Here is an 11,753-nt window from a genome sequence, read left to right on the forward strand (position 1 = left end):
ATCTTCTATAAGAGGTTCTGGCCCCTTTTGGGAGATGAACTAGTAACATAAGTATTAAACGCAGTTAATACTGGGGTTATACCGGAGGGTTGGAACTCAACTACTATTGTGCTCATACCCAAAGTAGAGACTGCGGAGAAAATCTCGCAATACAGGCCCATAAGTCTCTGCAACGTTGTCTACAAGGTGATCTAAAAAATGTTGGCTGCTAGATTAAAAGTCTTCCTACCTGATATAATCAGCGAAACGCAGAGTGCATTTGTGCCTGGGAGGATTATCACTGACAATGTAATTGTGGCGTATGAATGCTTACACACTATGAAGAAGAGGAAGCATGGAAAAAACGACACATGTGCTGTCAAATTAGATATGCACAAGGCCTGTGATCGAGTAGAATGGGTGTTCCTTAAAGCTATTTTAGGCAAGCTTGGGTTTGCAGAAAATGGATTGATTTGATCATGGCGTGTGTAACCTCTGTTGAATACACGGTGAGGTTTAATTCAAATGAGACTAATCCCTTCAAACCATCCAGAGGGCTCAGGCAGGGGGATCCCGTGTCCCCCTACCTCTTCTTATTATGTGCAGAGGGACTTTCAACGCTAATTGAACATTAAGAAGCTCAAGGCAGGCTCTTGGGGGTTCAAGTCTGTAGAGACTCCCCTAAAATATCACACTTGCCTTTTGCGGATGATTCCCTAATCTTGATGAGGGTTGATTCTGCTAATGCACACTCACTTCGGAGTAGTCCTGGCCATCTCAGGCCCGGCCCTGTCGGCCCACCCAGGCCCGGCCCTAAAATCCAGGGCCTAGGCCCGATGGGCTTTCCCATGGGCCGGGCTTGGGCCTGAGTTTTGAGCCCACCAGTAGGGCCTGGACGGGCTTGGGCTTGGCATATTGGCATTTTAAGGAAGAGGCTCGGCCCATGGCCCTAAGCCCTAAAGGCTTTTTAGGGTTTTTTACCAGATGGGCCGGGCTTGGGCTTGAAAAGTAGGCCCAGTGATAGGGCCTGGGAGGGCCTGGGCCTCAGTTTTCTGCCATGGGTTTTTTCAGGCCCGGCCCAAGCCCGACTCGGCCCGGCCCATGGCCAGATATACTTCGGAATATATTGGATGATTACTGCTCAGCTTCAGGACAAATGGTGAGTGTTGCTAAATCATCAATTTTCTTCAGTCCCAATACTGATGTGGATGTCAAAGCCGAGGTATGTCAAATATTAGATATTATGACTGAATCATTATCAAAGAAATATTTGAGATTGCCATCTATGATAGGTGTAGACAGAACTGGCTGTTTTCTGCACCTTATTGAGAGAATTCAGAAATTGATTAATGGTTGGAAGGAACGTACCTTATCTTTTGGAGGCAAAGAGGCCCTAATTAAGGTGGTGGCCCAAGCCATCCCAACGTATGCGATGAGTGTTTTCAAATTCTCGAAAAAATTGCAAAGGGATCACTGATGCAATGTCGAACTACTGGTGGGGTGAAGGATGATCAACGCAAAATGCATTGGGTCGCTTGGTGGAAAATGTGTGTCCCAAAAGAAAAGGGTGGAATGGGTTTTAGAGATTGTAAGTGCATCTAGTGCCCCTTAGTGATTTTGTTGTATTGAAGACTTATAGGTTAAGGGACTAATATGTTTGTGACTGTACACAGGCTCTATAAGTCGATGAGGAGTTTGATATTTATAGTGAAAGTCGACCCCTAAAAATGAATGTCTTCGGCTGAAATCTTTGGTTCTCCTGAAGACTTTGAAAATGAAGAAATTGGTGTGACCTTGAAGACTTGGATATTCATGCGAGGATTATGAAGCGCGAATACTTTTGTTTTCATAGTTTTGTTTTCTTCTTCTTGAGTCATAGGAAACACTGTACTGTTAAACGGGGTCGAGGTAATACTAAGGAAACTGATTTCCAAGTGATGCTCATCTCAAAATCCTACACCCTACCCAATCCTTCGAGTGAAGCCATTGGAAATCTCATATCAGTTCAGTCAAATTCTTCAGTGAAAGAGATGAAGATCTTCTGGTCTCTGAGGAATTTGTTCTAACTGAGGAGTTAAGAATTCGCCAGTGCGGATTGCCTACATAGTGAGGAACATGATAACCCTGAGGAATTCAAACCTCAGATATCCGACCGTTGCTGAGCCGCGCGCCAGCTGTCCTGAAAATATCCTACCACCTAACGGTCATATCAGCCAAGGGCATTTATGTCTTATCATGTCGGGCTGTTCCCTAGGCTATAAATAGCCGCCCCCTACAACCACTAGTTGGTTGGCTGCTCCGAGAGAAACTAAAACTTGTCATTTGAGAGCATCCCATCCTCCGAGGACTTTGGGCGAAAATCATCAAGTGAGGAAATACCCAAATCCAAACCCAAACACCTACAAACCCCAAAGTGATTGAGCATCACTGAAGAGATTGTTCCTGCGTGGAACCGACACTTGTTACCTTTGACGAATGTGTATCCTCCAGACGGTTAGGCGTCATGGTCTGAGCATCCAAAAGGAATTGTGGATTGCCAAGTGACCGAGTTTGTGAAGGTTTGGAAGTCACCTGTGAAGACTTACCACTACTGTTGGGCGAGATTTGCGTGATCTTAGCTCAAGAAGAATACGATGAGGACTAGGTGTCCTGGACTGTGTGTTCAGGACTGTGTGTCCGGGACTGTGTGTCCTCGAGTTTAAATACTCAGCTGCTCCAACCAGACGTACAACTGTCACAGCAGTTGGATCTGGTCGAACAAATCATTTTCTTCACCAAGCCTACCGGTTCTATTTCCTCAACCCTTTCATTTCCTCAGTTATGTGTTGATGAACCTGATCATTACTGTTTAAGACTTTGACCGAATACTTTCTCTAATTCCTCAATCCTATTTCTTCAGTCTGTTTGTCTTCATCCTGCTTATCCTGTGTTTACGCTTTCTGTACTCTGTGTTTGTCTTTCATTTCATCATGACGACTATGTTGTTGCTCTGTTATGCTTATACCTGAGTACTTATTCCGCTGCAAGTAGTTCTTCGCTTAGGAATTTCCTCACCCTGAAATTCCTCAGTGAAGAATTCATAAAAATCACCTATTCACCCCCCTCTAGTCGACATAACGCACTTTCAATTGGTATCAGAGCGAGGTACTCCCTTGTTCTGTGTGATTTTGGTTTAACCGCCTAGATTTTTAGTTATGTCGACTGCAGGAATGAGTAGAGTGTCCTGCCCCATCTTTGAAGGTTATGAGTATCCCAAGTGGAAGGCCATGATGAAGAAGCGACTCATGGCGATGAACAACAAGCTGTAGACTGTCATCGAGATTGGTCTTATCGATCTATGCAAGATGGCGGAGGCTGATGACATTCGCAAGTACACTTTACTCAACCTCACGACGAAGGATGTCATCTGCTCCTGTTTGTCACAAAATCAGTTCAGGAACGTCATGCATCTCAACCATGCGAAGCTTATCTGGGACCGACTCTCTAATGTCTATGAAGGTCATCGTACTCATCAGGATCCATGGTTTGAGGATTTCAAGGAATCGCTCAAAGATATGACTTTCGCACCTGAATCATCATCCACTGCACCTTGCCTTATGGCAAAGGGTGCCAAGGTAACTAAATGCTACCTATCCGAATCTAGTGATGATGAACCAGGTGATGAATTTGGACCCAGCTATGTCAAACTTGCTTCCCTTGCCACTAAACAACAAAGAGCTCTTGAAAAAGTTCAAAACATGCTAGATGAAAGCGATGATATGTTGGGCGAGGAATTGGATCGAAATAAGGCTTTGACTGATAGTCTTCGAAAACTTCAGTCAAAGTTTGACAACCTTCAAAGTCATCATAACTCTCTCCTAACTGATTAGGAAAAACTTTCTCATGAAATTCTTCAGAGAACGCAAGATCTTGAGAAGTTAAAAGTGAGTTATGAAGATCTTCAGAAGGAAAACGATTCATTGCTTGCTCAACAGATTAGTTCCGCTCAAGAAGAATTTATTCCACCATGTCTTAAATGCATTGAACGTGAATCTGCTATTTCATCACCTGAATGTTCAAATGCATCTACTGCTGCAAATTCTTCAACTATCTCTGTGGTTACAAATTTCCTCATCCGAGGATACCACAAGTATCACTGACGATGATGCAGGTCTGAAGGAATTGTATGTGACAGGCATTCACAAAAGCGTCAAAGGGCATCAGACCCTATGCGATGTGCTTAAAAAGCAGATCTTGAACAGGAACCCTAGGAAAGATGGTATTGCCTTTGAGAGGAAACTCAATGCTGATGGAACCTACTGGAAACCTGAGCAGTATCCCAAAACCTCATGGGTTGCTGCAAAAGGACCTCCTGTAGATCCATGCACTTTATCTGGCTTTACGTGTGATTCTTTATATTCCTCTGATGAGTCATTTGACTCCAACTATAAACTGTTTAAGAATCAGGATGGTGAAGTATTTGCTCGATATGTTGGACTAACTGCAGGAACGGCCCCCCTATGAAGAAAATCGGGGTTCGCAAAAGATGCCTTGAAAATCTTCAGGTGAATGTCATCATGACACCGCCCGTGAAGAATAGGAACCCCAGATCAAATTCTTCATATGTGTCAAAATCTTCATATGGATCCAAGTCCTCATATGGACCAAATTCTTCATATGGATCAAATTCCCCACATGGATCAAAATCCTCATATGAACATCATCATGCTAACACTTCTATTTTGCAGGGAAAGTCGAAAGGCTATGAATATGAGCATTATTCTTCAAATCATTATGTTCATAAGTCCTCGAAGAATTTCTCTGCTTATTCATATGCTTATCCTAACCACTCTTCTGTGAAATGAAGTGCACTGGCTTCTATGCCATCATTTTCTTACGGAGCTCGCAGAATGATGAACTCTTTGCCACCCCTCCAGATGTGGGTGGTGAAGAAAAAGAACTAATCTCTTATGCAGGGTCAGGTCTCCAGACGAACTTAAACGTCTAAAGAATTTGCTGGAGACCTGAATGTGCTTGAAAGGACACAAGCTAATCATGAAGAAATGATTCATTCATTTCTCACGTCCTCATATTGCTATATATGTTACTCTTGATGAAATTGATATCATATTCTTCACTGATGAAGTATATGGGTTCGTTAGTTGCACTAATTCATCTGCAGGATGAACAACCCAAAGCTACTAAGTGGGTCCTCGATAGTGGATGTACAAATCACATGACTGGTGACAGGAACTTGTTGATGGACACTGATTTGTCACCATCTCATCTGAAGCATATCACCTACGCTGACAAAGGCAAAAGCAAGGTATTGGGTCTAGGTAAGGTTGCATCTCAAAGGATCGACACATGGACAAAGTCATGCTTGTCGAGTCCTTATGATTCAACCTCATGTCTGTCTCAATGCTTTGTGATCTTGATATGGTTGTTGTCTTTGGCAAACTTTGTTGCCTTGTGCTAATGGAATCTGACAACTCCAAAGTCTTCGAAGGCTTCAGGAAAGGAAACTTGTATATTGTTGATTTCTCTGCAGGACCACAGCCTGCCACATGTCTACTTGCAAAAGCTTCAGAATGCTAGTTATGGCATCGACGACTTGGTAATGATGGGATGAGGAACTTGCATACACTCGCGAAGAAGAAGCATGTCATTGACATCAAGGGTGCCAAATTCCTCAAAGATTATATTTGTGGGGCTTGTGAGGCTGGGAAGATGACCAGATCCAAGCATCCCTCGAAGACTATCATGACCACTTCTCGTTCCTTTGAATTACTTCATATTGATCTACTTGGCCCTACTCATTATGCCACATTCACTAGTTCTGCATCATTATATGGCTTTGTCATTGTTGATGACTATTCTCGTTACACATGGGTGCATATCATCACTTACAAAAATGAAGTGCAGGAAGTCTTCAGACGATTTTCTTCAAGGGCTTCCACTAACTCCGGTGTGAAGATCAAGCATATCAGGAGTGATAATGGAACCGAGTTCAAGAACACTGGCCTCGATGAATATCTCGATATGCTTGGTATTACTCATGAATTGTCTGCTCCTTATACTCCTCAGCAGAATGGCGTCGTGGAGCGCAAGAACAGGACTCTTGTTGAGATGGCTCGCACTATGCTTGATGAATACAAGACTGAGGGAGTCCTGGATTAGGGGGTGTCCGGATGGCCGGACTCCCGGACTATGAAGATACAAGATTGAAGACTTCGTCCCGTGTCCGGATGGGACTTTCCTTGGCGTGGAAGGCAAGCTTGGCGATATGATATGAAGATCTCCTCCCATTGTAACCGACTCTGTGTAACCCTAGCCCTCTCCGGTGTCTATATAAACCGGAGAGTTTTAGTCCGTAGGACGAACAACAATCATACCATAGGCTAGCTTCTAGGGTTTAGCCTCTCTGATCTCGTGGTAGATCAACTCTTGTACTACCCATATCATCAATATTAATCAAGCAGGAGTAGGGTTTTACCTCCATCGAGAGGGCCCGAACCTGGGTAAAAACATCGTGTCCCTTGTCTCCTGTTACCATCCGCCTAGACGCACAGTTCGGGACCCCCTACCCGAGATCCGTCGGTTTTGACACCGACATTGGTGCTTTCATTGAGAGTTCCTCTGTGTCATCACCCTTAGGCCCGATGGCTTCTTTGATCGTCAACCATGACGCGGTCCAGGGTGAGACTTTTCTCCCCGGACAGATCTTTGTATTCGGCGGCTTCGCACTGCGGGCCAATTCGCTTGGCGATCTGGAGCAGATCGAAAGCTACGCCCCTGGCCATCAGGTCAGGTTTGGAAGCTTAAACTACGCGCCCGACATCCGCGGGGACTTGGTATTCGACGGATTCGAGCCACGGCCGAGCGCGCCACACTATCACATTGGGCATGATCTAGCTCTGCCACCGGACAACACCCAGAGCGCCGCTCAGGTGTCCGCTCCGACCACCAGCTCGGAGCCGGCTGCGCCAGTCGGGGACGGTCGGTTAGACGCCGCCCCAAGAGCCGCAATCTTTACGGAGATAGAGCCGAATACCATACCAGTCCTTTGCAAGGCCCATGACTCCAAGGTGCCGGACTCCGTTCCAGACTCCGAATCTTCCGCACCCCTTCCGATCGAACCCGATAGGGCTCCGATCATGGAGTTCACCGCCGCGGACGTCTTTCAACACTCGCCCTTTGGCGATATCCTGAATTCTCTAAAGTCTCTCTCCTTGTAAGGAGAGCCCTGGCCGAACTGTGGTCAACACGGTCGGGATGCGGACGACGAAGAAATTCGAAACCCACCCACCACCCACTTTGTAGCCACTGTCGACGATCTAACCGACATGCTCGACTTCGACTCCGAAGACATCGATGGTATGGACGCCGATGAAGGAGACGATCAAGAACCAGCACCTATAGGGCATTGGAAAGCCACCCCATCACATGATGTATACATGGTGGACACACCTAAAAGAAGCAACGACGAGGATCAAAAGGGCGCAACCAGGGATCGCTCCCTTGAAAAACAATCAAAGCGGCAGCGTAATCGCTGCGCCAAGCCCCACCTCGACAGAGACCCAGCCATAGAGCAGGGCAAATCAACGGAAGACGAACACGCCATCGAGCAACCGTCCAAACAGGGCGGACAAACCGAACAATCCGTCCCCGGGAAAGATAATAGTCCAGACGACCTAACGCTGGACAAGTCGCTGGAACACCAGAACCTCCACTAAAGGCTCGTTGCCACTGCACGTAGCCTGAAAAAGCAGAAGCGAAAGCTCAAAACAGCGGAAGATGCACTCAGAATCAGATGGGGCAAAGTACTCAATACCGCACACAAGTACGGCAACAGTCATCGAACAAAGAGCTACCCTAAGCGGAAATTACTACCGGAATTTGACGAAGAGGCCTTAGAGCCCCCACAGTCAAAAAACAAAGAAGCCACCAGGTCGGATAGACGACCCCACGATTGATCTCAAGCGACGAAGGGCGCCACACTCAATACGGCGTGCGGTCCGCCCAAGGATTCACATCAAAAAACAGGTCCAACTAGATCCATCTATGGGCCAAGAAAGCAAGCTCCAGTGAGCAATGCAACGCAAAAAATATCCGAACATCGCGACACACCTACATACAGGGGCGCCGCACATCCCCTATGTTTTACCGATGAGGTACTGGATCACGAATTTCCAGTGGGATTCAAGCCCGTAAACATAGAAGCATACGACGGAACAACAGACCCTGGAGTCTGGATCGAGGATTATATCCTCCACATACACATGGCCAGAGGAGATGACCTCCACGCCATAAAATACTTACCCCTTAAGCTCAAAGGGCCAGCCCGGCATTGGCTTAAAAGCCTTCCCGAAAACACCATGGGAAGTTGGGAAGCACTCGAGGATGCTTTCCGGGCAAATTTTCAAGGGACCTATGTCCGACCTCCGGATGCAGATGATCTGAGTCATATAACTCAGCAGCTCGAAGAGTCAGCCTGGAAACTCTGGAACATATTCCTTACTAAAAAGAATCAGATAGTCGACTGTCCGGACGCCGAGGCCCTAGCAGCTTTCAAACATAGCGTCCGAGACGAATGGCTCGCCAGACACCTCGGCCAAGAAAAGCCAAGAACAATGGCCGCATTAACAAGCCTCATGACCCGCTTTTGCGCAGGAGAAGATAGCTAGTTGGCAAGAAGCAGCACCAGCGACCCGAGTACATCCGAACTTAGAGATGGAAATGGGAAACCGCGCCGTAACAAAGAACAGCGTCAGATCAAGGATAACAGCCCGATGAGCACGACAGTCAACGCCGGATTCAAAAGCTCTCGGCAAAATCAGAAAAAGCCGCCCCCCAAAGATGACAGGGACGAGCTATCTAACCTCAACAAAATCTTGGACAAAATATGTCAAATCAACAGTACTCCCGGAAGACCTGCAAACCACACCCACAGAGATTGTTGGGTCTTCAAGCAGTCCGGCAAACTCAACGCCGAACACAAGGGGCTCGATGCACCAAGCGAGGATGACAACGCACCCCACAAGCAGAACACCGGAGAACAAAAGAAGTTCCCACAAGAAGTCAAAAGAGTAAATTCACTTCAGGTGACAAAAGGGAAAAATAGAACGGCGCCCACAAAGATACGCGCCATACGGCCTGCCCCAGAGGAGCACCGCCACTGGTTGTTACAACCAATCACCTTCGATCATCAGGATTACTTCAGAGGTATCCGGAACGCAGGCTGGACTGCCTTGGTCTTGGATCCGATTATTGACGGACTCCAATTTACACAAGTCCTAATGGACGGCGACAGTGACCTAAACCTGTTATATCAGGACACAATCCGCAAACTGGGGGTAAACCAATCAATAATTTGCCATGGCAACACTTCCTTTCAAGGAGTCACGCCGGGCCCAGATACCCAGAGTATGGGTTCCCTTTCATTAGAAGTCACGTTCGGCTCACCCGACAACTTCCAAAGCGAAAAGCTAACCTTCCACATCTCCCCATTCATAAGTCACTATCAAGCACTACTGGGACGTGAAGCTTTCGCCCGCTTTAACACAATACCGCATTATGCATCCCTTACACTCAAAATGCCCGGTCCACGAGGCATCATCTCATTAAAGGTAAATATCAATTGATCTCCGAAGTACGGACAATGGTGCGGCCGCCTTGAGAGCCGCACACTAATCCAGCTTTACTCCCCCGGACACGGCTCGATGAGTCCGGCATAAACATACAAAGGCTAAATAGCCGCATAACCCTGTACAAGGGGCTCTGCGTGTTTACACCAGGAGACAATACGGCTCAATTTTACTCATGTCTCTGTATTATATTTTCTTTATTTTAATTTCTCGCACGATTATTTTTCACTAAGTTCCTCTCTTTCGCAGACGAACACCGTGCTACACCCGTCCAGGATACAGCACAATGGAGACACATGCGCAGACGTGTAGTAGGGACCCGTTCTAAGGATTCTTTTCAGATTAAGACCCTGCATAAACCCTTTTTACTGTCTCTTATTGATAACATCCCCCGGCTTTCGCTATAACCGAGGAGGAGGCTGGCGTTTTGGCATGTGGCCACGCCAGAATTTTGCGCGTTCCTGGGCACCAGGGGCTTCTTACCAAGGGCTTTTGTCCGGCCCATTTTCATAAAGACCGAATACCTTAGGGAGTGTTCGGTGTCGCGAGTTTGGCCTTATATGCATCAGCTCCGAATCATGTCTTTGTTCAAATGTTGGGTTTGCCCGGATCCTGTGTTTTGCTGCCTTACATTCCGCTCTATCGGCTAAGGCGGCACCAGGAGAACTACTGCGATTGTGCCCCGGTTCGGCCAGGCGAGCACCTCAGTAGAGAAAGCCGAAAACTGACTGTCATGATATAGCGAGAGACTGGTCAACCACTCGATGACTTTCGGAATCTTTAGGATTCCTCCGCACTAACGAAGGGCCGCTTCCCGGTCAGGAACACACGCGCCCCGAATTCGGGAGAGCGCGGTGCCCCTAGGGGCTATTAAGCAGCCCCACTGTCAAACTCCTATGGCTAAATGAAAGTGATAAAGCATTATAGTCCGGTTGCCTAGTTCGCTGCGCTATCACCTCCTTTATAGGACCAAGACGTTGGATTAAGTGTGAAAATGCGCCTTTTTGCGAACACCCCCGCATTATACGCGTGGGGGCTGAAGCCAACGACTGCCATCTTTCAGGTTACATACACATATACATTAACGGCCGCACAGGAGGCATTATAATTCTTGCAAGCACAAGTATAAAAAGCTTTTATATTCTATCAAAATATTCGTTTTACAATAGCAGATGCTATTCGAACACAACATCCTTTGAGCACTGCGCCTCTATTAAACGAGCGCCCTGAAGAACTTCCTCAAAGTAGTGCTTGGCAGGCACTCGACTTTCGTCTGAATCCCGGGATGCAACAACACTGGCCTTCATATCCGCCCAGTATGTTTTGACACGGGCAAGAGCCATCTGTGCACCCTCTATGCACGCTGACCTCTTCATTGCATCAACATGCGGCACCGAACCAAGGAACTTCTGCACCAAGCTAAAATAACTCTTCGGCTCTGGCTCTTCTGGCCACAGACGACTCGCAACATACCTCATGGTGAGTCCGGATAACCTGTTCAGCTCCGCCAAGGTGGCCAAACGGTCGGATACCGAAAGTGGGCATTCTGGATTGTGGAACTGCGACCAAAAAAGTTCTTCCAATTCATGGTCACCTCGACCCCGGAAGTGTTCGGTCGCGTCTGCCGCACTCGCTGCCAAATCCAGATAAGTGTTTTCCGCACTCCACTGCCAATCTAACGGAGCATACTTAGGATCCCCGAACTTCATCCGCAGCATATAGGGCTTTCCAGCCGTGATATCTCCGGCCTGACGTAGCTCCTCCTCCATAGCTCTCATTGTAGAGCGAGTATCCTTGGCCTCGGCAGTGATCTTTTCAAGGTCCTTCTGAGCCGCCCTATCTTCTTGTTCAAGAAATTTACAGCGGTCGGCAGCATCCTTCAATTTTATAGCCATCTCGGCTATTACTTTCTTGCTCTGGCAGTGAGCAGCCTGTTCGGCTTTTAGCTCTTCAGCCGCCTTAACGACAGCCGCATCACTTTTCCTTGCTTGCTCCTTGGCTCGGGCAAGTTCCGCCCGAAGGTTCTCCACGGCAGCAGCACCATCTACATTAAGCACATATCTTATAATGCACGAGCATCGAACCCCTCTTATCAGATGTCTGTGGAGCATACCTTGTGCCTCGTCTAGCCGCTTATTTACAAGCGCC

This window comes from Triticum dicoccoides, chromosome 4B, assembly GCF_002162155.2.
Source record: "Triticum dicoccoides isolate Atlit2015 ecotype Zavitan chromosome 4B, WEW_v2.0, whole genome shotgun sequence".
NCBI lineage: Eukaryota > Viridiplantae > Streptophyta > Magnoliopsida > Poales > Poaceae > Triticum > Triticum dicoccoides.